Here is a 27,910-nt window from a genome sequence, read left to right as displayed (position 1 = left end):
CCCGGAACGCCTGGGCCCCCTACATGTGTATGGGCTGTCCCCCCTGATGGCAGCCCTGATTAAAAGGGCTGTCATTACAAGGAGCGGGAGGGGACATCCCCCCCCCATCCCCAGGCTTGAAGGGAAGGGCCCCGGCCAGGGGCCGTGGGGGCCCTTCATGATTTCTTGCACTGGGGCCCTGAAGGTTCTAGTTACGCCTCTGGTGCGGATGCGATGTGATTTCAGCCATACAAAATGTAAGACTGAAATCTCAGGGCACAGACATTGCATTAATATACATGTGATGTGCTCAGAAATGTGGTGGGATTCTTGTGCGAATCACATGATCTCCTAATGACGTCAGCACGCCTGACGAAACGTGCGTCGGGAGCGTGAGACCGTAGAGTTCCGGTTTGGTGGAACGCAGGCGCGGAGCACCGTCGCATCCACCAGACCAGCCGATTGTTCGTACATGGATTGAAGGCGTTTTGATTACTACTATGGAGTAAGTGCAATTTTAATAATAAACCCCTAGTATTTTGACATATTACACTATTGGAGTCTCCTTTCTATTTCCGCATTTGGATGTCCATAATTCCGGAGCTTCCTATGGCAATTGGTCTTGATATCTTGCTGATGAGGAGACAGTGTTAAGAACAGTCTGGAGCCTCTTTGGAGATCAATGCTGATTACGACCCCCTGTAATTAAGGGGTCATATTTCTCTGGTAAGAAGTATCTAATCAGAGCACTGGGTGGAGGTTTAGTGGTGAAGGCTTTTCCATCAAGTCCAAGTCTACTCATATTGCTGAGATACCACTTTGCACTGAGCACTTTAAGGACTTCAACTATTTATTTATTTATTTATTCACGATAATCACCTAAAAGGACTTTCTATGTATTTATTTATTTATCACTAGCTGATCTGTGTTTTTTACCTAATATTGCAGTTGTTGCTATTTATGGTACATTTTCAGCTTTATATGCACACAAGCACTTTATTGTGAGTTTTGATTGTTGAGCGCAATATTCACCCCTTTTTGTCCACTAGAATCACATGTGATGTTTTCCCACGCACCTAGCCTTAAATACGATTACTAACATGGCATTTCAGTCAAAAGACAAAATGACAAAAAAACGACATCGAAATTTGATGCCAAAAATTAATACTGTTCTCTGTTCATCAACATTTTTCACCGTGAGTCATGGTTGAGGAATGCATTCTTTATTGAACAAAAGAAAGAAAAGGTTCAGGTGGCCGGGTCCACCTAGTTCTGTCCTTATCATAAATGATAAATTGGACTTCTTCTGAAGAAAAGTCACAAACTGGTTACAAAGCCGAAGGGAAGCACCTGAAGAAAGGCAGGGTGCTGGCAAATTTGTTGAAGGCAATAATATTTAAAGGGACGTAATGTCCCCAGAGGGAAATTTGTATGAAGCTGTAGACTTTGGTCATCAGGACAATCCCCCACCATGCTACGACAATGCCGCATCATGCTACGACAGGCCTTTCCAGAGATGGACACCACACAGCCAACATTCTACCCACCTCCACCGGCATATTCTGAAGTACCCCCAGAATCGCAACCAGGAGGTACGGTCAATCCTCCTCCATATCACATCAACAACTCCAGTGAAGGAGCTTTCTCTAAGCCTATGGTGATCCCTTCTCCAAGATGGACACATCCACAAGGAGTGGGCATTTCTCTTCCACAAACCAACAACAATGAGAAAATATTTCAACAGCCTCCCCCAATGTATAACCCAGCGTCGGAAGCGGTGTTTCCTTCGCCCCCACCCACCATGATTCAGGGAATGATGCCACCATTGCAGTACCCTCACAACTGTTCAGTTCCAGGTCCACCAGTGTTCATTAATAATGTCCAACCAATGGTTGTGACAACACAAACAACCATAATCTCTACTCAACCACCCCCTTGTAAGGACTATTTGGCATGGTCCATCTTGAACCTTATATTTTGTGGTTTCATTTTCGGGATAGTGGCTCTTATCTTCAGCATTCAGGTAAGAAATCTTGGGTTGACTTGGTTGCTGTTGATCTTGAACATCCTTCAATGTTATGCCCCATACACACGTGCAGATTATCTGCAGACTTTTGTCTGCAGACTTACCAAAACCATATAATATGAGGTCAAACCTAAACACTTTCAATTTGTATGCAATCCGGCAGGCCCTTGCACTACATAGAAAAGGTAAGTCTGCAGACAAAAGTCTGCAGATAATCTGCACGTGTGTATGGGGCTTTACTATGTATCTCTCTATCTCCTTTCTGACCAATGTTTATAAACAATGTTACTTTGTATCTCTCTATCTCCTTTCCAATCGATGTTTATAAACAATGTTACTTTGTATCTCTCTATCTCCTGTCTGACCAATGTTTATAAACAATGTTACTTTGTATTTCTCTATCTCCTGTCTGAACAATGTTTATAAACAATACTTTGTATCTCTCTATCTCCTTTCCAATTGATGTTGATAAACAATGTTACTTTGTATCTCTCTCTATCTCCTGTCTGATCAATGCTTATAAACAATGTTACTTTGTATCTCAGCATCTCCTATCTGATAAATGTTTATAAACAATGTTAATTTGTATCTCTCTATCTCCTGTCTGATCAATGTTTATAAACAATGTTACTTTGTATCTCAGTTTCTCCTGTCTGAACAATGTTTATAAACAATGTCACTTTGTATTTCTTTATCTCCTTTCTGAACAATATTTATAAACAATGTTGCTTTGCATTTCTTTATCTCCTGTCTGATCAATGTTTATAAACAATGTTACTTGTCTGAACAATAATCATAAACAATGTTACTTTGTATCTCTCTCTATCTCCTGTCTGAACAATATTTATAAACAATGTTATTTTGTATCTCGTTATCTTCTGTCTGATCAATGTTTATACACAATGTTAATTTGAATCTCTTTATCTTCTTTCTGATCAATGTTTCTAAACTATGTTACTTTGTATCTCTCTATCTCCTGTCTGAACAATATTTATAAACAATTTTACTTTGTATCTCACTATCTCCTGTCTAAACAGTGTTTATAAACATTGTTACTTTGTATCTCTCTATCTCCTGTCTAATCAATATTTATAAACAATGATACTTTATATCTCTCTATCTCCTGTCTGATCAATATTTATAAACAATGTTACTTTGTATCTCTCTATCTCATGTCTGAACAATATTTATAAACAATGTTACTTTGTATTTCTCTATCTCCAGTCAAACCAATGTTTATAAACAATGCTACTTTGTATATTTCTATCTCATGTCTGCTAAATGTTTATAAACAATGATACTTTGTATCTCTCTATCTCCTGTCTAACCAATGTTTATAACCAATTTTACATTGTATCTCTCTATCTCCTGGCTGAACAATGTGCTATAAAGGATGTTTACATTCCTTGTGACAGCAATAAAAGTAATACAAAAATGTAAAGCAACAGTTCAAAAATAAAAAATAAATTAATATTCAATAGTAAAAAAAAATAAAAGAATAATAGTAATAAAAAAAAAATGTAAGTGCCCCTGTGTCCCCCCCCCCCCCCGCACAAAGGAGAGTGCATGCAAACAGCAATCGTCCCACACATGTGAAGTATCATCGCAAACGTCAGATCATGGGCAGGAATTCTAGCACCAGACTTCCTCTGTAATTCTACAGTGGTAACCTGTAAGGCTACGTTTCCACTATTGCGGCTACAAAGTCGCACTACTTCTAGCGCGACTTTGTAGTGTGACTTTTTTGCGGCTACATCTGGGGACTTCAGTGTGACCTTCCTTCTATGAGGGACAAGTCGCACTGAAGTCGGCCCAAAAGTAGTGCAAAAACTATTTTTAAAGTCGCTGCAACTCAAGTCGCAGCAGCTAGAACGGGCCAAATTGAAATGAATGGCTTTTGACTTGCTGTGCGACTTGACATGTGTCAAGTCACACAACAAGTCGCAATAGTGGAAACGGAGCTTAAAGGCTTTTAAAACATTGCCTATGGATAGTAAAATCTACAGAATTTGTTGCCGTTGCATATGTGTGCAATTTTAACCACTTGCCGACCGCCCCACGCAGATTTACTGCGGCACGGCGGCTCGGCTGTGCATAATCACGTAGATCTACGTGATTATGTGCACGCGGTTTTGGCGGCGGCGCGCGCGTGCCACCAGAGTCGCGCTCCTGCTGTGATTAGACACAGCGGGAGGCAGACCGCGGGAGGAGCGGGCTCGATTGTCACCGGCTTCTTGCGATCTTCAGAGAAACTGACAGGAGAGTCGCCTGGAATGTAAACAATGTAAGATGGCTCTCCTGTCAGAGAGGCAGGGAACGAGCGTGTGTCTCAGCTAAGCTGAATCACCGATCTCTCTCTGCCTCTGTTCAATCCACCCCCCCCCCCCCACAGTTAGTAAGCACATATAGGGAACACATTTAACCCTTTGATCACCCCCAGAGTTAACCCCTTCCCTGCCAGTGTCATTTATACAGTAACAGTGCATATTATTTGAAACTGATCACCATATTAACATTACTGGTCCCCAAAAAGTGTCAGATTTGTCCACCGCAATGTCGCAGTCCCGATAAAAATTGCTGATTACCACCATTACTGATAAAAAAAAATAAAAAAATCCATAAATCTATCCCGTAGTTTGTAAACGCTATAGCTTTTGCGCAAACCAATAATTATACACTTTTTGGGATTTTTTTTACCAAAAATATGTAGCAGAATACAAATTGGCCTAAACTGATAAAAAAAAAAGTAGATTTTATTTATTATTTCTTTTATTGGGAATGTTTTATAACACAAAGTAGAAGTGTTTTTTTTTTCAAAATTGATACCATTATTTTGTTTATAGTGCAAAAACGAAAAACCGCACAGGTGATCAAATACTACCAAAAGCAAGCTCTATGAAAAATGGATTTTTTTACAAGAAAAGTTAAAATTTTTTAATTTTTACATTTTTTTTTATTGGGAATGTTATATAGCAGAAAGTAAACAAATATTGTTTTTTATTTTTTTCAGAATTGTTGCTCCTTTTTTGTTTATAGTGCAAAAACGAAAAACCGCACAGGTGATCAAATACCACCAAAAGGAAGCTCTATAAAAAATTGATTTTTTACAAGAAAAGTTAAAAATTTTTAATTTTTACATTTTTTTTTATTGGGAATGTTATATAGCAGAAAGTAAACAAATATTGTTTTTTATTTTTTATTTTTTTCAGAATTGTTGCTCCTTTTTTGTTTATAGTGCAAAAATGAAAAACCGCACAGCCAATTAAATACCACCAAAAGAAAGCTCTATTTGTGGGAAAAAAAAGGACATCGATTGTATTTGGGTAAGGCGTTGAATGACCGCGCAATTGTCAGTTAAACAACGCAGTGCAGAATCCCAAAAAAATGGCCTGGTCATTAAAGGGTAATAACCTTTTGTGGCTTTGGTGGTTAAAGCATGACATGTTTGGTATCTATTTACTCGGCGTAACATCATCTTTTTATATTTTACAAAACAAGTGCATTATGTATTGTGTTTTATTGCTTTAAAATAAAAAATAAAAAAGTGTATTTTCCCCTAACAAATTGCATTTAAAAAACCATTGCAAAAATACAGTGTGACCTAAAAAAAAAAAAATGAAAAACCCACCAATTTATTCTCTGGGGGCTCTGCTTTAAAAAGAAAAATAATAAAAATAAATATATATATATATATATATATATATATTTTATATATATATATATATATATATATATATATATATATATATATATATAAAATATATATATATATATATTGTTTGGGGGTTCTAAGACATTTTCTATCAAAAAATACTGATTTTTACATGTAAAAAAGAAAATAAAAGTACCAGAAATGGCCTGGAACTGAAGTGGCTATTTGTCTTTCGTAAGTGAACCCTTTAGTGTCCAGAGAGACTTAAGAGAGTGTCCCCATCTGCAGTTCATTGCTCCATCCCCAGCCCGTGTCACCATAGGACACAGCAGTGATATAGGGGGGTGGAGCCATGGCATGCAGCGAGAGGACATGGGCATCAAGAGGCTGCAGTTCTGGAGTGAAGGGAAGGTAGAAGATACGGGTCCCTGGAAAAATTAATACAATGGTTCTTCTCTCATGCCGTGAATTTCAGATACCATTTCTTACCACTTGACCTCCAGAAGTATTAACCCCTCTTCTGGCACTACATTATTTTAACTGACAATTGCGCGGTCATGCAACGCTGTACAAAAATGAAATTTATATCATCCCCCCCCCCCCCCTCACAGAGTTTTCTTTTGGGGGTATTTCATCACCACTGGGTTTTTTATTTTTTTGCGCTTCAAAAGAAAAAGCACGAAAATTTTAAAAGAAAACAATATTTTCTGCTATAAAACATATCCAATGATTTTTTTTTTAAAATCAATTCCAATTAAATAAAAATAAATAAAAAATAAAACTTCTCCCGAAATTTAGGCCAATATGTATTCTGTAAAAATCCCAATAAGCGTATATATTGTTTTGATTCATGAGAATGTTATATCGTCTACAAACTATGGGTATATATACTGGAATTTCTTTTTTTTTTATAAATATTTTATAGCATTGCAGCTCAGCATTCAAAGATCTCATTCTGTTTTGCAGACGCGTTCTGCTAAAAGGCACCAGGATTGGGAATCAGCGAAGAAATACTCCGGCGTAGCTCTTGGCTTCAACTTGGCCGCCATGTTGCTTGGAATTGTCATTGTTATTGTTATTTGCGCAATAACTGTGCACTAGAAATACTACAGTTGGTACTACTTCTCTTCCTGTTAGACATGTGCAGAATGAAAAAAATTTGCTTAGTTTTGATTCATAATTTACATAAATTAATTTATTAAATTTGTTTAATTCATTTAATTTGTTTAATTCATTTTTTTTTTGGAATTTGTTTAATTTATTCAAACCTATTAAAATGTTCTGAATTCAGTCAAACTGAGCTCAATTAGACCAAATTTGGAAAGTTTGAAACAATTCGAATTCTATTTGCGCAATAACTGTGCACTAGAAATACTACAGTTGGTACTACTTCTCTTCCTGTTAGACATGTGCAGAATGAAAAAAATTTGCTTAGTTTTGATTCATAATTTACATAAATTAATTTATTAAATTTGTTTAATTAATTTAATTTGTTTAATTCATTTATTTTGTTTAATTAATTTAATTTGTTTAATTAATTTAATTTGTTTTCGGACTTTATTTAATTTATTCAAATCTATTAAAGTGTTCCGAATTCAGTCAAATTGAGCTCAATTAGACCGAATTCGGAAAGTTTGAAACAATTCGAATTCTATTTGCGCAATAACTGTGCACTAGAAATACTACAGTTGGTACTACTTCTCTTCCTGTTCGATATGTGCAGAACGAAAAAAAAAATTTGCTTAGTTTTGATTCATAATTTACATAAATTAATTTATTAAATTCATTTAATTTGTTTTCGAAATTTGTTTAATTTATTCAAATCTATTTAAAATTTTCAAAATTCAGTCAAATTGAGCTCAAATAGACCGAATTCGGAATGTTTGAAACAATTCGAATTCCATTAGAATTGAAATCAAATTCCAGTCCAACTGCATTCTCATCGAATTTCATTCAATATCGAAATTGATTCTATTCCAACTTCGAATTTTGGAAGATGGTTATGTTTTTTCTATTCCATTCTATTCTATTGTTTTTTTCTATTCTATTCTATTCTTTTATTTTCTGTTATTTTCTTTTTTATTCTATTCAGATTTGAATATATTCTATTCGAAATTCGAAACCTTGAAGAAGGTTATATTCTTTCTATTTTATTATGTTCAATTATTTTTTTTCCTATTCTTTTCTTTTTTTTTTTCTATTCTATTCTTTTCTATTGTATTTGAGTTCAAATGTATTATATTTGAAATTCGAATTTCAGAAGATGGTTATTGTCTTTCTATTTTATTCTATTATATTGTCTTAGTCTATTCTATTTTATTTAAGTCAAGCTATATGCGCTACCAGATAGCGGTTTACTGAGCGCATCTAAGACAGTTACTACGTGCCACATCCTAAATTGCTAATTATTGACAGAAAACATGGACTTCGCACAGGGGAATATAAAACATATATATATTATTGTTTTGAATTTAAAAATAAACACATCGCTTGAAAAGCAACAACATGACAGAAATATGTAATCAATAATAAATATGATCTATAGACAAGCAAGTAAAGGCTAATGAGATAATTGAATAGTTATGTGAAGTGTATTTCACATCAAAAGGGATCCATTGAAGAAGACAGATAGGTATAGCTGTCCCTCGAAGGAATCTGTCGGTGTGGTAATCACAGATACACATATAAGTTCATTGAGCTAGAACACTTAGCATATATTCTATTCTATTATTTTTCTTTATTTTTTATTATATTTTGTTCTGTTTACTCTACTGTTATATTCTATTCTTTTATTTTCTATTCTGTTCTGTTTTACTCTATTATATTCTTTTTTTTATTTTCTATTCTATTCTATTATTTTATATTCTATTCATAGTTACATAGTTAGTGAGGTTGAAAAAAAGACATCAGTCCATCCAGTTCAACCTATGATGTGTGTGTGTGTTTGCTTTTAACCGTACATTGTGTACCCCTGTATGTTGTGGTCTCCAAGGTGCCCATCTAATAGTTTTTTGAAACTATCAATGCTCCCTGCTGATACGACTGCTTGTGGAAGAGAATTCCACATCCTTACCGCTCTTACAGTGAAGAACCCCTTACGCACTTTAAGGTTAAACCGCCTTTCCTCTAGTTTTAGTGAGTGGCCACGTGTCTTATTGTATCTCCTCTCTCTGAATAGTTTGTTCCTTATGCTAGGGTCACCAGTACAGTATTTGTACATTGATATCATATCCCCCCTCAATCGTCTCTTCTCCAGAGAGAATAAGTTCAGTGCTTGTAGTCTTTCCTCATAGCTGATGTCCTCCATTCCCCTAATTATTTTTGTTGCCCTTCTCTGGACTCTCTCCAGTTCCAGCACATCCTTCCTGAGGACCGGTGCCCAGAACTGGACAGCATACTCCAGATGTGGCCAGACCAGAGTCTTGTAGAGTGGAAGAATAATCTCTTTATTTCTGGAGTGAATCCCCTTTTTTATACATCCCAGTATTTTGTTGGCTTTGCTTGCAGCGGCTTAGCATTGCATGCCACTGCCAAGCCTGTTGTCTACCAGTACCCCCAGGTCCTTTTCCATCCTTGACTCACCCAGAGGTTTCCCCCCTAGTGAGTAGCTTGCTTTCTGGTTTCTGGCACCCAGGTGCATTACTTTACATTTTTCAACATTAAACCTCATCTGCCATGAAGTTGCCCACCCCATTATTTTGTTCAGGTCCGCTTGTAAGGATTCCACATCCTGCATAGAAGATATTGGCATGCTTAGTTTAGTGTCATCTGCAAATACTGAGATTGTACTAGATATCCCCTCCGCTAGATCATTTATGAATAAATTAAACAGGATTGGTCCCAGCAGGGGTCAAGTCCTGGGAAAAAAAGCGTGGGAACTCACCCAGGATCCCCCCCCCCTCGACATTGCAAAAAAGTACCTAAAATGCCCATATTTTGTGGTAAACAGTGCAAATATCAATATTTTAAATTATAAACATGTAGATAGTGCTATTAGCAATGTGTTTATGTTAAACAAAAGTCAAAAGCCATGTTTCTCTATTTACACGAAGGTAAGGTTAATATAATCCAGCCAGCAAAGAGTTCCTCCTTACATCAGAGTCTGCAGGATTCCCCCTTACAGTGCAAGGGAACTCTGACATAAAGGGTAATTCTGCAGATCATGTTCTAAAGGGGAACTCTGATATAAGGGGGGAGGGGGGCTCTGGTGACCAGAGACCACCTTATATCAGAGTCCACTGCATTCCTTTTTACATCAGAGGTCCCACTTACATCAGAGTCTGCAGAATTGTCCTTTACATCAGAGCTCCCCTTCACATCAGCGTCCACAGAGTTCCCCCTAGCACTGTAAGGGGGAATCCTGCAGACTGATGTAAAGGGGAATACCGGGAACTCTGATGTTGGGGGGACTCTGGTGACCAGAGACCACCTTCCGCTGAGTGAATGCACTAAGGAAGGGGGGGGGGGTCCTGATTTAAGGAGGAACCTTTGTAGGTGGAGGGGTTTTTAAGGATTAAATTAGATGGTGAGGAGGCATCATAATGCTTCCTTGCCACCTAGCAAACACCCTCTGAAAAGTGATCCATTGTGGTTCACTCTTCAGAGTGCAAAACTAGTGTACCCTAATTACAGCAATGCCCCTCAGATGTGTCACTCCACACATGCTTGGTATTAGTCCCAGTTCACATATATGCGATGCAGGAACCCTGCAAATCAACTGCGGGTTCCTGCATCGCATTCAACTTGCAGGCAGTTCACACTGCCATATACGAATCACAGGGAGTGTCAATACAAAGCTAATGACACCCCCAGATCAGTTCGCATATTGCAGTGCGAACTGTCAGTTCCAACATGAATTGGATCGCATGGGTGTTCACACCCATGCGATCTGATCCTGGTGCGGACCCAAAAAAAGGGTCCTGTGCGAGTTGTGTCCGAATGCGATGCGAATTCAGCCATACAATCTGTATGGCTGAATTTGCATTGCACAGACATCGCATGTGATTTGCACAGCAGTGCGCTGCGCATCACATGCAAGGTCTGTCATCGCATATATGTGAACTGGCACTAAGACAACAATTCAAATGCAGCATTGTTAGCCCCCCCCAGTACCTGGTCTGGATACAGTCTTCTACCTGGGGTCTGGGTGCAGGGCTTGTCCTGCAGGTGGTTCCTCCTGGAGCTGGGAACCCAGAGACCAGCTGAGCACTGCTGGTACTTCTGGTCCTCTCCCTTCCTTCTGGGCACCACTGAGCTGGGCAACTGGGAGGGGGGCAGGAGAGGAGGGGGAGAGGAGAGGAGGGGGGGAGAGAGAAGAGGAGGGGGGAGAGAGAGAGGAGAGGAGGGTCGAGCAGAGGAAGAGGAGGGGGGAGAAGAGGGGGGGAGAAGAGGGAGGGTAGGAGAGAGAGAGGAGAGGAGGGTCGAGCAGAGGAGGAGGGGGGGGAGAGGAGAGGAGGGGGGGGGGCAGGCGCCTCTCACTAGTCCCAGTACACTGCTTGTCACTCAGGTGAGCTCACATGAACAGCCTAGCCTGGACTACGACGCCACCCCCTGCCCCTTTTTTTTCCCCTGGGTCTCGCAATAATGCCTGACCTTTAACACTTCACAGCGCCTGCCGGACCTCTGTGTTACACGGGAGCAGGAGAAGTGGACTACTTTATCAGTTTCGGGTAGGCGGATTAATCCGCCACAGCGTTCCTAGGCTGTCACCAACTATTCACATTGAAGAAGCTGGTGATCAGGCTGGGGTTGTGTAGCGCGCTGCTGCGGAGGATTAATCCGCCTACCTGAAACAGAAAAAATAATCCTACTGTCCCTGCTCCCTCGGAACACAGGGGCCCGCCCGAAGACATTTTTATTTATTTTTTTCTAAATAGCTGCACACTGCACAGTGGGGGATTGTGGTTCCTCCTTAACAGCGGCCCTGCCTGCAGGACGCAGCTGTCAATGGGAACGGCGTTCCTGCTGTGAAAAAAGTGCGGGGACGCCGTTCCAATGCTTTCCTGCAGGACTCGAGCCCTGGGTCCCAGGACAGAACCCTGGGGGACCCCACTTTCCACACCCGCCCAATCCGAGTACTCCCCATTAATCACCACCCTCTGGACTCTCCCCTGGAGCCAGTTCTATATCCAGGTACTCACCCTATGGTCCATACCTACCTTCCTTAGTTTGTACAGTAAGCGTTTGTGGGGAACGGTGTCAAAGGCCTTTGCAAAGTCCAGATACACCACATCCACAGGCTTACCTTTATCTAGGTGGCAGCTCACTTCATCGTAGAAGGTTAATAGATTGGTTTGGCAAGAACGATTTTTCATGAATCCATGCTGATTACTACTAATAATACAGTTTTCATTACTAAAGTCTTGTATGTGGTCCCTTAACATCCCCTCCAAAATCTTGCAGACTACAGATGTTAGGCTGACCGGCCTATAGTTACCCGGGAAACATCTCGGCCCCTTTTTAAATATTGGTACCACGTTGGCTTTTTTCCAATCAGCTGGCACCATTCCTGTCTGTAAACTATCCTTAAAGATCAAGAATAATGGTCTGGCAATCACCTGGCTGAGCTCTTTAAGAACCCTCGGGTGCAAGCCATCCGGTCCTGGTGATTTATTTATGTTAAGTTTCTCTAGTTTCGTTTTAAGTCTATCTTCTGTTAGCCATGGCGGTATTTCCTGAGGTGTGTTGTTTAGTTCGCCTTACAAGCTAGGTTTGTGTAGCCCCCCGATTCTTTTGTGAAGACTGAAGAGAAGAAATTATTTAACACTTCCGCCTTTTCTCTGTCCTCAGTGGCCATATTTCCTTTGTCATCTTTTATGGGGCCAATGTGTTCTGGCCTCGGTTTCTTACTGTTTATATACTTAAAAAACTTCTTGGGGTTCTTTTTACTCTCCTCCGCTATATGTCTCTCGTGTTCTATTTTAGCCGCCCTGATTTCATCTTTACATTTCTTATTACACTCTTTGTAATGCTTAAATGCTGCCAATGACCCCTCAGTCTTGTATTTTTTGAAGGCCTTTTCTTTAGCACTAATATGCATTTTTATGTTGGAGTTTAGCCACCCAGGGTTTAGCTTTGCTCTTTTAAATTTGTTTCCCTTTGGAATGCACTGGCCAATCCCCTTGTTAAGTATGCTCTTGAAGCACTCCCATTTTTCCTCCGTGTTCTTTGTTCCCAGGGTTCTATCCCAATTGATATTTTCTAGCAGTGAGCGCAGTTTTGGGAAATTGGCTCTTTTGAAATTCAGCGTCTTAATATTACCATTGTGCTTCCTATTACTGTAATTAATATTGAAACTTATTGACCTATGGTCACTGTTTCCTAAGTTCTCCTGTATTTCTATATCCGTGAGCAGGTCTGCATTGTTAGTAATCAGTAGGTCAAGTACCGTATTGTTTCTTGTCGGTGCATTCACCATCTGACCCATGAAATTGTCCTGCAGAACATTTAGGAACTGCCGAGCCTTGGCTGAGTGTGCGGTTCCTTCTGCCCAGTCTATATCAGGATAATTAAAGTCCCCCATTATAATGACATTTCCCATCCTTGCTGCCAATCCTATCTGTAAAATGAGGTCCACCTCCCCCTCCTCCCTCTGGTGGGGGGGCCTATAGCATACGCCCAATATTACCTTCCCCACCGTGCCTTCCCTTTGAAGCTCTACCCATAGGGATTCTGCCTCGTCCTTAGCTCCATTATTAATATCATCCCTCATATTTACCTGTATACTGTTCTTAATATACAGACATACCCCTCCCCCTTTTTTACCTTCTCTATCTCTGCGATAAAGGGAATACCCCTGAATGGTCGCCATCCAGTCATGAGAGCTGTCAAACCAAGTCTCAGTTATCCCCACAAAATCTAAGTCCTCCTCAAACATCAGCAGCTCCAGCTCTCCCATCTTGTTGGCCAGGCTTCTGGCATTGGTATACAAACCTCGCAATTCCTTAATTTTTTTATTCTATTTTATTCTCTTCAGAAATTTATTATTTGATTTGAAAATGATTCAAATTCAAAAAAACTTTTTGAATTCAAAAAATATTCGAATTCGAATTTCATCCAAAATTTTGTTTAGCTATTTTGGATTAATTTAAACCAGTTACTACTGTAATTCGGAAATTCAGATAGATCTTTGACAATAAAACCTGGAGGCTGATTGGCTACTATGCAGAACTGCACCTGATTTTGCATGCTCCAGTTTTAGTAAATAACCCCCAGTTTCTAATGACACTGGATGGGAAGGGAATTAAAATCTACGGGTGATCAAATGGTTAAATGTATTTCTTTTCTATCCATTTTTTTTCTATTCTTGTATTTTCTATTCTGTTCTGTTTTACTCTATTATATTATTTTTTTTTTAATTTTCTATTCTATTCTATTCTATTATTTTATATTCTATTCCTTAATTTTTTATTCTATTTTATTCTCTTCAGAAATGTTTTATTTGATTTGAAAATTATTCCAATTCAAAAAACTTTTTGAATTCAAAAACTATTCGAAATTTCATCCAAAATTTTGTTTAGCTATTTTGGATTATTTTAAACCTGTCACTACTGTAATTCGGAAATTCAGATAGATCTTTGACAATAAAACCTGGAGGCTGATTGGCTACTATGCAGAACTGCACCTGATTTTGCATGCTCCAGTTTTAGTAAATAACCCTCACTTTCACTGTACTAACGACAATGGATGAGAAGGGAATTAAAATCTACGGGTGATCAAAGGGTTAAATGTATTTCTTTTCTATCCATTTTTTTCTATTCTTTTATTTTCTATTCTGTTCTGTTTTACTCTATTATATTCTTTTTTTTTATTTTCTATTCTATTCTATTATTTTATATTATATTCCTTAATTTTTTATTCTATTTTATTCTCTTCAGAAATTGTACTAATGACAGTGGATGGGAAGTGATTAAAATCTAGGGGTCATCAGGGGTTAAATGTGTGCCTAACAATGTGTAATGTGCAGGGCCGCTGCCAGACTATTTTGCACCCTAGGCAAGACCAGCAACTTGCTCCTCCCCGCTCCCCCTTTAAGAACATTACCATGATGATACCATTACATTAAAGCATAAGATTTCCAGTCCAACTACTGATACATTTTAGCGTCAGTGGGCTGGTCCCGATATATGTATCTTTAGCTTGATGAAAGAGCGCGCATGCCCATAGACAGTACGGCGCATGCTCTGAAACGCGTCACTCCGGTGACGTCATCTCGCTGGTGGCCACGCAAGCACTCCAGCGCCATCTTGTAAGTGTCTGGCCGACTTTCCTAAAAACTCTGCAGGCTCCTTGCTGGGTATTCCTGCACAGCGCCCCAGACTTATACCTTTCTTATAAGCCTAATATCAACCTTGCAGGGGCGTAACTACAGGGGTTGCAGGGGTTGCAATTGCTCCGGGGGCCTGTGCAGCTCCCCTGTACACCTGGATAGGAGGGGGGGGGGGCAGGGGCAGAATGTAGAGAAATCACTGTCCTCCTTTTTCCTCCTGTAGCTGCAGGAGGAAAATGGAGGCGATTGGTTCCTCTGTATGCTGCCCCTGCCACTACTATCCAGTTCACTTGTGTTCTGCTGTCTCTGGGCCCTTGTGTGCTCCCCTGGTCCCCCCCCCCTCCACTGTGCTGCCCCCCCCCCCCCCCCCACACACACACACACTGTGCTCCCTTCCCTCTCCCGCCGGCTGCTGCAGGGGATGTGTCACAATAGAGAACCAGGAAGGGGTCAGTAAATATGTAATTTATCAGCTCCTTCCTTTTCTGAATGGACAGAGTCATAGTCAGTGGCACTGTAAAAAAATAAAATAAAATGATAAAAAAGAATACAATTAAAATACCAAAAAATAACAACTGCTGACACCAGTGGGTGAACTTCCAGGATCGCAAAGGTCACACTTGCGACCGGGCCCTGGCATTGCACCACCGTGGGGAGGCCCCAAGATGGCAGGAAAGGGGCCCACTGCAGAACTTGTGAAAGGGTCCCACAACGAGGGTAAAGGGCCCCAGGAATGGATCAGTGGGAAGAGCCCCAGGCTTGAAGGGAAGGGCCCCGGCCAGGGGTTTGGGGGGCCCTTCATGGTTTCTTGCTCCGGGGCCCTGAAAGTTCTAGTTTACGCCTCTGCTCTACATGGTCCATTCTGCATATTAGTTCATTATTTGCATTAATGATGTGTGGAAGGGCAGGGTTAGGAACTAGTCCAACACCCCCGAGGAGCAGGAGCCTAGTCACAGAAGCAGACTCTGCATAGGTGGTCCCAGTGCCAACTTGTACTGCTCCAAGATGCTTGAGCGTCATTTTTATTTTGCAACAATATTTTCAGAAGCTAGAATTCCTTCCCTGTTCATCAACATTTTTCACTGTGAGTGTTGGGTAAGGAATGCACATTTTACTGGAAAAAAAAAAAAGGTTGAAATGGCCGGGTCTGCCTAGTTCTCTATTTAGGGAAGTTTATTGTAAAATATAAACTGGACTACTTCTGAAGAAAAGTCACACAACTGGTTACAAAGCCGAGGTGAAGTACCTGAAAAGGGCAAGGAAGGGTGCCAGCAAATTTGTTGAACCCAATATTATTCAGAGGTTCATGGAGGGCGATTTTTGTGAAGCTCTAGACTTTGGTCTTCAAGACAATCTCACACCATCCTTTGACATTGCCCAATTAGGCTATGGGCAGGCTCTTCCAGAGATGGACACCACACAGCCAACGTTCTACCCACCTCCACTGGAATATGCTGCAGAACCTGCAGACTTTTCTCTTCCACAACTTGAAAATAACCATCAAATTATTCAAAAGCCTCCCCCAATGTATAACCCAGCACCCAAAGTGGTCTTTCCTCAATCCCGGGTATTTCCTTCAGCCCAATCTGCCATGATTCCCGGTATGATGCCACCACAACAGTACACTCAGAACTGTCCGGTTCCAGGAACGACGTTCGTTAATACTGTCCAACCAATGGTGGTGACCACAGAAACTACTGTGATCTCTACTCCAACACCACCCCAATGCAGAGACTATTTGGCGTGGTCCATCGTGAATCTTATATTTTGTTGTTTCATTTTTGGGATAGTGGCGCTTATCTTCAGCCTCAAGGTAAGAAGTGTTGGGTGGTTAAGACCGCATTCACACTGAAGCGGCACGACTTCGGGGGCGACCTGTGAAGTCCCGTGCACCGCGACTTGCACGGACTTCACATAATGGAAGTCAATGCAAGTCACCTCCGAGGTCGCCCCGAAGTAGTACAGGACCCTTTTTCTAAGTCGGAGCGACTTGTGTCGCTCCTATTTAGAACGGGTCCTGTAGCAGTCAATGGACCGCGAGGGACCGCGACTTGTCAGCCTGACAAGTCGCGGTAGTGTGAATGGAGACTTAAAGGAAAAGAAAACAACGCAAATTGACATCACAAACGCAATAAATAAATAAATGTATAAATAAACAGATTGTTGTGTAATGAATTGATACAATACAAAACTGCATTAGACAACAATCTATTAATTTATACTTTTATTTATTTATTTTATTTTTGCATTTGTGGGGTCCATTTGCACTTGTCTATTTTTTTTTACTATTTATTTATATATTAGTTTCCACTGGTGTGTTACAACTACTTACCTCATTTTGTACACCAATTAAATCTAGGTGAAGTAACGTTGTTGCGCTGTTGTTGAGTTTTTTTCTAGTGTTGGGTGGGTGTGGATGCGGTTGACCTTAAATGTCCTTCAGAGCTTAAAAACATACACTATATTGCCAAAAGTATTGGGACGCCTGCCTTTACACACACATGAACGTTAATGGCATCCCAGTCTTGGTTTGTAGGGTTCAATATTGAGTTGCCCCACCCTTTGCAGCTATAACAGCTTCAACTCTTCTGGGAAGGCTGTCCACAAGGTTTAGGAGTGTGTCTATGGCAGGGGTGTCCAAACGTTGGTCCTCCAGCTGTTTGGGAACTACAATTCCCATCATGCTTAGTTATGTCCGTGAATGTCAGAGATTTACAATGCCTTGTGGGATGTGTAGTTCCGCAACAGCTGGAGGACCAACGTTTGGACACCCCTGCCATAGACACACTCCTAAACCTTGTGGACAGCCTTCCCAGAAGAGTTGAAGCTGTTATAGCTGCAAAGGGTCTGGAGGGCCGTAGTTTGGACACCCCCAGTCTCTATGGGAATGTTTGACCATTCTTCCAAAGGCGCATTTGTGAGGTCAGGCACTGATAATGGAGGAGAAGGCCTGGCTTGCAGTCACTGCTATAATTCATCCCAAAGGTGTCCTATTGGGTTGAGGTCAGGACTCTCTGCAGGCCAGTCAAGTTCCTCCACCCCAAACTGGCTCATCCATGTCTTTTTGGACCTTGCTTTGTGGTGTGCAGTGATGTTGGAACAGGAAGGGGCCATCCCCAAACTGTTCCCCCAAAATGTCTTGGTATGCCGACGCCTTAACAATTACCCCCCTTAAAGACCAGGCCGTTTTTTGCGATACGGCACTGCGTTTATTTACCTGACAATTGTGCGGTCGTGCTACTCTGTACCCAAATAAAAATTATGTCTTTTTTCCCACAAATAGAGCTTTCTTTTGGTGGTATTTGATCACCTCTGCAGTTTTTATTTTTTGCACTATAAACAAAAAATGAGCGACAATTCTGAAAGAAAAAAAAAACAATATATTTCACATCCTGCTATATAACATCCCCCCCCCCCCCCCCAAAATGTAAAAATCAAAATCTTTTAACATTTTAGGCCAATTTGTTTTCTGCTACATATTTTTGGTAAAAAAAAAAAATAGCAAAAAGTGTATTTTGATTGGTTTGCGCAAAAGTTATCGTGTCTACTACGGGAAAGATTTATGTCCTTTTTATTGTTTTTTCTTTTTTTCACTAATGGCGGGGTTTCGTGATTTTTAGCAGAACTACAACATTGACACCTAACTGACATTTTTGACACCTTTGGGGGGACCAGTGACATTACTACAGTAATCAGTGCTAAAAATACGCACTGTTACTGTACTAATTGCAGGCGCGTGAACAACGTAGAGCTACGTCTGTTCGTGCAAGAGGGCCAGCCTGCCTAAGTAAATCTGCGGTGGACGGTCATTAAGTGGTTAATTAACTAGCAGACTTGCTGTCATCGAGCTCATGAAGTACAATACACATTATCATAAGTGTAAACACATCCCCACAAGAGACAATAGATGAGTTAATCAGCACAATCAACAATGTGTGGAAGACAGGTTGTTTAGCTGATGATATTAGCTTCTGCCATGAGTCTGACTGTGCAGAGCAGTCCCCTATTGGCAATAGGCAGCTAGGACTTTAACAAGGATCCTAGGCCTAATGTCCCAGAGCCTTCATATATTTCTTCAGGTATATTGTTGATAAATATTACGAAGCATTACAAACCATATTCTCAGTGTCCATTAAGTAGCTGTCCATCATTTTCTCTGTCACCTGTGCCCCTAATAGACACGGGGTGACTTAAACATAGGATAGGCCTAGGGAGCTGAGATAGGGATTTCCCGACCTCTCTAAGGTAAGCTGGGTTCCCCGGCCCCCCCAATCAAAGTGACTCCCATCACAGTCTGGTCGCCAGTCCTCAGGAGGGATGTGTTGGAGCTGGAGAGGATCCAGAGAAGGGCAACTAAACTAATTAGGGGATTGGAGGACCTTAATTATGAAGAGCGTCTGCAATCGCTTGATTTATTCTCCCTGGAGAATAGACGCCTGAGAGGGGACATGATAGCAATTTATAAATATCTCAATGGTGATCTCGACATAGAAAAAAAGCTATTCAGTCGTAGAGAGTGCATGAGGACTCGAGGCCATACATTGCGATTAGAGGAGAAGCGTTTTAACCTCAGGCAACATGGGGGGTTCTTTACTGTTAGGGCTACAAGATTGTGGAATTCTCTACCACAAGAGGTGTTTTCTGTGGGAAGTATGGTGGCTTTCAAAAGACTCTTAGACGTACATCTCAAGGATCAGAACATTCAGGGCTATGTGAGATGATTGCGGCCACACACACCTACACAGGTTGAACTGGATGGACTATTGTCTTTATTCAACCTCACCTACTATGTATGTAACTATGTAACAGTCGCTTATTGAACCCAAACATTTTTGATAAAGTAGGATTTTAGAGAGTGCATAGCTCTCCACCCTCATTTGATGCAGGGAAAGGCTCCCAAGTTAATCCATGCTGAAGTTGATCTATGCTGGCAAGTTAGGGACTCCCCCCATTCAGGGAAGCTGCTCCATGCATTCCCAGAACTTGGTCATGTGCCAACACTCATCATCCATGGTGGAACATTCTAAATTCCCTCTCCACGTGGTCCATTCTGCATATAAGTTCATTATTTGCATTATTAAAGTGTGGAAGGGCAAGGTTAGGAGCTGATCCAAACACTAACCAAGGAGCAGGGGCCTAGTCACATGAGGCTGTGTAGTGGTCCGATAGGTCTCTGTAGGTGTCAGTATAGTGATCAGGTAGGTTAGTGCAGGTAACAGGTAGATCTGTGTAGTGGTCAGTGTAATTGTCAGGTAGGTTTGTGTAGTGGTCAGGTAGGTCTGTGTAGTGGTCAGTGTAATTGTCAGGTAGGTTTGTGTAGTGGTCAGTTAGGTCTGTGTTGTGGTCTGTGTAATTGTCAGGTAGGTTTGTGTAGTGGTCAGGTAAGTCTGTGTAGTGGTCAGTGTAATTGTCAGGTAGGTTTGTGTAGTGGTCAGGTAGGTCTGTGTAGTGGTCAGTGTAATTGTCAGGTAGGTTTGTGTAGTGGTCAGGTAGGTCTGTGTAGTGGTCAGTGTAATTGTCAGGTAGGTTTGTGTAGTGGTCAGGTAGGTCTGTGTAGTGGTCAGTGTAATTGTCAGGTAGGTTTGTGTAGTGGTCAGGTAGGTCTGTGTAGTGGTCAGTGTAATTGTCAGGTAGGTTTGTGTAGTGGTCAGGTAGGTCTGTGTAGTGGTCTGTGTAGTGGTCAGGAAGGTCCGTGTAGGTGTCAGTATAGAAATTAAGTAGGTCAGTGTAGTGATCAGGTTGGTTAGTGCAAGAATAAGGTAGGTTAGTGCAGGAATAAGATAGGTCAGTGTAGGTGTCTGTGTAGTGGTCAGGTAGGTCTGTGTAGTGGTCAGGTAGGTCTGTGTAGGTGTCAGTATAGTAATCAGGTAGGTCAGTGTAGGAATAAGGTAGGTCTGTGTAGTGGTCAGCTAGGTCAGTGTTGGTGTCAGTGTAGGTGTCAGTGTAGTGGTCTAGTAGATTTGTGTAGGGGGCACAAATTACTTACCTTGCCCCGGGTGCTGACAACCCACGCTACGCCACTGACACGAGCAGATACTGCATCGGTGGTCCCATTGTCAACTTGTACTGCTCCAAGATGCTTGAGCCACATGCTTATTGTGCAACAATAATTTTCGGAAGGTAGAAAAATTCCTTTCCTGTTCATCAACATTTTTCAATGTCAGTGGTGGGTGAGGAATGCGTTCTTTACTAAAACAAAAGAAAAAAAAAAGGTTCAGGTGGCTGGGTCCACCCAGTTCTCTCTTTAAGGAAGTTTATGATAAACAGGCCACCTTCTGAGGGAAAGTCACACAACTGGTTACAAAGCCGAGGTGAAGTAACTGAAGAAGAAAGGCAGGGTGTCAGGAAATTTGCTGAACCCAATACATAATATTAAAAGGGTGTCATGTCCATAGAGGAAAATTTGTATGAAGCTCCAGACTTTGGTCATCAGGACAATCCCACATCATTCAACAAACAGGCCTTTCCAGTGATGGACGCCACACAGCCCAATTTCAATCCACCGGGTATCATGCATCCTCCTCCATATCAAATGAACAACCCCAGTGAAGAAGCTTTCTCCAAGCCTATGGGGATCCCTTCTCAAGGATGGGGGCATCCCCAAGAAGTGGGCATTCCTCTTCCACAACCCAACAATAGCCATCAAATACTTCAAATGCCTCCTCCAATGTATAACCCAGAAATGTTAACACCAACAGCGCCCAAGATGGCCTTTCCTCAACCGATGTTGTATCCTTCGCCCCAAACTGCCATGATTCCCGGTATGATGCCACTACAGCAGTACCCTCAGAACGGTCAAGTTCCAGGCACAACGATTGTTAATACTGTCCAACCGATGGTGATGACGACAGAAACGACTGTGCTCTCTACTCAAGCACCCCCTTGCAGGGACTATTTGCCGTGGTCCATCGTGAATCTTATATTTTGTTGTTTAATTTTTGGGATAGTGGCGCTTATCTTCAGCCTTCAGGTAAGAAATGTTGGGTAGACTTGGTTGCTGTTAACCTTAAATGTCCAGAGCTTAGAAACATTAGTGCTATAGCATTCTTTTTTCTCATGGTGTAAGTTTCCACTGGTGCTTGACATGGCAGTGGAGAGCCAGCACAGTAACATCAATGGTAAGGACCAGGCTGTGTCCACATTAACATGTGGCAATAGGCAGATATTCAGATGTTTTTATTGAGATTTGTTGGCTAAATTTACTTTTTTAAAGTGTAGGGGTCCCTGGTGGGTTGATAAAAGACAAGTTGACACTTGGTTATCTAAACAGCTAAAAAACATAAAAAAAAAAAACAAAAATAGAAAGTCTTGTTGTCACCAGGAATAGCCATTTTTAAATAGAAACAAACCTTTATTTATACTCCAGATAGTGTAGCAGCACACAGCAGATTCTTATTAGACTTTACTCTATCTCTAACGAGTGGCCACCAAGAAAGCTGGTGAAATTGCAGAAGCCACATGGTTTGCATCCATGTAGCTTATAAACCCAACATGATAATGATCATTGAAAATTCAATTAAATATTTAATTTTTTGACCAGAAGACATTGCTTGCCCTGAAATATCAGACATACACATATAGAGGGCCACCCTTGATTCTGATCAGATTTTAGTTGCTCATCAAAAAGTTGCGGTGATCAACTGTATTAAATAAATATTCCTGCGAGCTAGACCGGTCTAACTTATTTCTCAATATTGCTGCGAACACAGCACTCTCTCTGAAGTGTAAATGAGTAAATAAATATAGGAAATGCCGCGCAATATGAAGTGCTTGAAAAAACTTGTATGTGAAAATGTGATTTAAATATGTGCAAAATCTATGCAATAAATAAATATCATAGAAATAAATATATAAGGTGCATCCAATGTTGGTGTGACAGATAATCTAAAGTGCTGTAACAGATAATCTAAAGAGCATTCAATATATTAATATATCAAACATGCAATGAAAAAGGTGACTTCAATATTCTAGTGCTCAGTATAATTAATGTTTTTGCCGTGATAATAAATATTAAACAAAAATAAATATAAATAAATATTTAAAATGATAATTAATCAGAAAGAAAGTGCATGCCGCACCCAAATATATAAAAACAATGGTATAATAAATAAACCTGTGCTGTTAACAACTAATGCAAAAAAAAAAATAATATATACAGTATATACGTATGAAAAATGTATAAAATTAAAAAATTGCCAAAAATGCAATAATAGTGCAAAGAGTGCTATTTTCCAGTGCTAAATATTGCACTTCCCATTAATATCTGGAGAATAGTTCATTACAGTGTGTATCCAATATTGATCTAGAGGGACCTCCACTGCAACACCCTGTGAGTTTGGGTTCTCACCTCCACTCATGCGACTCAGCGGCTAAGCTGGGTCATACAGCGCAGTTTCCCCTATTTAGGGTCATCTTTCACAGAACCGGTGGTCTGCTGGTCTCCTCGAAGGCTAACTGGAATTAGCTATGATACCGTCTGGGCCCCTCCCTTGAAGATGCTTTTATGATGGGCGCACTTAAACACCTACAAAATGTGAGTACATTTTTGTTCTGTTTATTTAATAAAATTTATCTGAAAGTTATAAGCACTATTGGAGTCCCCCCGAATCTTTTACATGTAACAACCAATGAGAATAAGAGGGACACCTACTAAGCAGAAATACCCCCCCCCCCCCCTTGAGGACACCAGCAGACCACCGGTTCCGTGAAAGATGACCCTAAATAGGGCAAACTGAGCTGCATGACCCAGCTTAGCCGCTGAGTCGCATGAGTGGAGGTGAGAACCCAAACTCACAGGGTGTTGCGGTGGAGGTCACTCTAGATCAATATTGGATACACACTGTAATGAACTATTCTCCAGATATTAATGGGAAGTGCAATATTTAGCACTGGAAAATAGCACTCTTTGCACTATTATTGAATTTTTGGCAGTTTTGGGCGCGGCATGCACTTTCTTTATGATTAATTATCATTTTAAATATTTATTTATATTTATTTTTGTTTAATATTTATCATCACGGCAAAAACATAAATTATACTGAGCACTAAAATATTGAAGTCACCTTTTTCATTGTACATTTGATGTATTAATATATTGAATGCACTTTAGATTATCTGTTACAGTATCACACCAACATTGGATGCACCTTATATATTTATTTCGGGGATCAACTATATGTTTTAGCAGACCTTTAGATTATTAAAGGTGAAAAAAAAAAGTAAAAAATGCTGACCCGAATTTGACAAAAATATTTCAGGGGGGGTCAGTTTGTCTTTCTTTCAATCAAAGAGTTGCACGTTCTCCCTTGGCTGGAATTCCACCATTCTCCTTGTGATTATTTCATAGATTTGATTTTTTTTTGTAATCAATTGTAAAATAGTACAATCATATTGCTATGGGACAGACGGTAATCACAATCGTCTTTCACAATTCCGGTATTTGGTGATTAATGATAAGATTACTGCAACAATGTGAAAACGTGATACATGGGATGGGGAGGAATAACTTTTTCATTAAAAATTAAACAATAACATTTTTGTTTGTTATGTGATAGAAGTCAAGCTAAAACTTCCCTCGTGGCTATATCTCACCTTGAAGATGAAGTACATTTCATTCCCAGTAACCAGTTAGTGCAGATTCTATAAATCTGAAATCCCTGAGGCATCACATGATACAGAGGCTTCAAACCCTACACCATTCCGAACTACCAATTTCAAACTTTCTTTTCTCTAGAGCAGTGGTCTCCAAACTGCAGCCCTTTGCTTGCCTTTATCCCACCCCTGGGGAACTATTCCGTCCCACTGACACCAATGATGGGGCACTATTCCTCCCACTGATACCAATGATGGGGGCACTATTCCTCCCACTGACACCAATGATGGGGCACTATTCCTCCCACTGACACCAATGATGGGGCACTGTTCCTCCCACTGATACCAATGATGGGGCACTGTTCCTCCCACTGACACCAATGATGGGGCACTATTCCTCCCACTGACACCAATGGTTCGGGACTATTCCTCCCACTGATACCAATGATAGGGCACTATTCCTCCCACTGACACCAATGATGGGGCACTATTCCTTCCACTGGAACCAATGATTGGGGACTATTCCTCCCACTGGCACCAATGATGGGGCACTAGTCCTTCCACTGGAACCAATGATTGGGGACTATTTCTCCCACTGATACCAATGATGGGACACTACTCCTCCCACTGATACCAATGGTGGGGCACTAGTCCTTCCACTGGAACCAATGATTGGGGACTATTCCTCCCACTGGCACCAATGATGGGGCACTAGTCCTTCCACTGGAACCATTGATTGGGGACTATTACTCCCACTGGCACCAATGACGGGGACTATTCCTCCCATTGACACCAATGATGAGTCACTATTCCTCCCTCTTGCACCAATTATGGGACACTATTCCTCCCACTGATACCAATGATGGGACACTATTCCTCCCACTGACACCAATGATGGGGCACTGTTCCTCCCACTGATACCAATGATGGGGCACTAGTCCTTGCACGGGAACCAATGATTGGGGATTATTCCTCCCACTGGCACCAATGATGGGGCACTAGTCCTTCCACTGGAACCAATGATTGGGGACTATTCCTCCCACTGATACCAATGATGGGACGCTATTCCTCCCACTGATACCAATGATGGGGCACTACTCCTCCCACTGATACCAATGATGGGACACTATTCCTCCCACTGACACCAATGATGGGACACTATTCCTCCCACTGATACCAATGATGGGACGCTATTCCTCCCACTGATACCAATGATGGGGCACTAGTCCTTCCAATGGAACCAATGATTGGGGACTATTCTTGCCACTGGCACCAATGATGGGGCACTAGTCCTTCCACTGGAACCAATGATTGGGGACTATTACTCCCACTGGCACCAATGACGGGAGACTATTCCTTCCATTGACACCAATGATGGGGTACTAGTCCTCTCACTGATACCAATGATGGGGCACTAGTCCTCCCACGGGCACCAATGATAGGGTACTAGTCCTCCCACTGACTCTAATGTTGGGTCACTATTCCTCCCACTGGCACCAGTGATTCGCGACTATTCCTCCCACTGGCACCATTGAGAGGGCACTATTCCTCCCACTGACACCAATGATGGGGCACTATACCTCCCACTGACACCAATGATGGGGCACTATTCCTCCCACTGACATCAATATCAGGGGACTATTCCTCCCCCTGACACCAATGATGGGGCACTATTCCTCCCACTGACACCAGTGATGGGGCACTATTCCTCCAATTGACGCCAATGAAGTACACACTATAGAAGGATTTGCTTATTTTTTTGTTTTAAAGGTTCTAACTGTATCTAAATATTTACAATATTGCAGCTCAACATTGAAAGATCTCATTCTGTTTTACAGACACGTTCCGCTAAGAAGTACCGGGACTGGGAATCAGCGCAGAGGAAATCCCGTGTAGCTCTTGGCTTCAACTTGGCCGCCATGTTGCTGGGAATTGCCTTGATTATCATTGTGCCCTCTGTGTACTACACCACGTACCGCCCATACTACTACTACTACTACTACTACGGCTAACTGTGCACACTGATCTACACAATGGTGACAAGCTCTATCAAGTATCTACAAGTACAATTCTAACTCCAAATGTCATCTGTGATTATTTTGAAGATCTCTGTGTCAATGTAATCCTCTTAGTTCCCGACTCCGACTAGAGTTTTTCCTTTTGTAGTTTTGGGTGGAATAGGGAGGAGCCGCCGTCCCGGCAGAAACCCAAAAGTGCAATAAATACCAGCCAGGGGCTCAAACTCTTCTACGCTTCATCCAAAATCGAAAAGAAAGTCAGGCAATGTCAATAATCTTGTTTAATGTGTAAATGTGATTTAAAAAATGGAGGCTTTCTTTAGTTATTGTTTTTTTTTTTCCTTTTACTGTATATTTAATGGAAAATAATATGTGCTTTGTACTTACAGTAATATATTGTGCTCTTATTATGACAATTCTGCGGTCTTTTATTAACCACTTCTGGACCGGAAGGATTTGCCCCCCTACTGACCAGGCCATTTTTTGCAATTCAGCACTGCGTTACTTTAACTTAAAACTGTGCGGTCCTGTGACGCTGTACCCAAATAAAATTGATGTCCTTTTTTTTCCCACAAATAGAGCTTTATCTTTTGGTGGTTTTTAGATCACCTGTGCAATTTTTTTTTGTTTTGCGCTATAAACGAAAAAAAAAAAAGAGAGACAATTCTGAAAAACAAACAATATTTTTCACGTTCTGCTATATAACACTCCAAAAAAAAAAAAAAATGTATTAAAAATCAAATTTTTTCATCCTTTTAGGCCAATTTGTATTCTGCTACATATTTTTGGTAAAAAAAAAATCCCAATAAACAAACAATGTTTTTCACGTTCTGCTATATAACACTCCAAAAAAAAAAATTTAAAATCAAAATTTTTCATCCTTTTAGGCCAATTTGTATTCTGCTACATATTTTTGGTAAATAAAAAAAAATAAAAAAACTCCCAATAAACGTATTTGATTGGTTTGCGCAAAAGTTATCGCGTCTACAAACTAGGGGGGAAGATTTATGTCATTTTTATTTATTTATTTTTTTGTACTAGTAATGGCGGTGATCAGACTGCAACATTGCAGCAGACAGATCGGACCCCTAACTGACATTTTTGACACTTTTGGGGAGGACCAGTGACATTACAACAGTAATCAGTGCTAAAAAAATATGCACTGTTACTGTAATAATGACACTGGCAGGGAAGGGGTTAACACCAGGGGCAGACAAAGGGTTAAGTATGAGCCTAGGGGGTGTTTTCTAACTTTAGGGGGGAGGAGCTTGTGGAATCACTAACCCTAAATAGGAGGATCACAGGCGCTCTGTGTTCATTCCAGAGAGAACAACAGTCTGTTGTGTTTACAATATCAGACCGTCGTCCTCTCTCCA

At 40.9% G+C, this 27,910-nt stretch overlaps 1 pseudogene across 1 annotated transcript; it reads left to right on the top strand.

The window, feature by feature from the left end:
- Window positions 1-1,388: 1,388 nt before the first annotated feature.
- On the top strand, window positions 1,389-26,528 carry LOC309568038 (annotated as a pseudogene). The gene is made up of 3 exons: window positions 1,389-1,734; window positions 21,565-21,895; window positions 26,355-26,528. The product of its transcript is annotated as an uncharacterized misc_RNA (transcript).
- Window positions 26,529-27,910: the final 1,382 nt, after the last annotated feature.

Source organism: Pelophylax lessonae (genome assembly GCF_965119305.1).
Source record: "Pelophylax lessonae genome assembly, chromosome: 12".
Taxonomy (NCBI): domain Eukaryota; kingdom Metazoa; phylum Chordata; class Amphibia; order Anura; family Ranidae; genus Pelophylax; species Pelophylax lessonae.
Note: the sequence above shows the minus strand (reverse complement) of the source record. Positions and strands in the feature narration are given on the sequence as shown.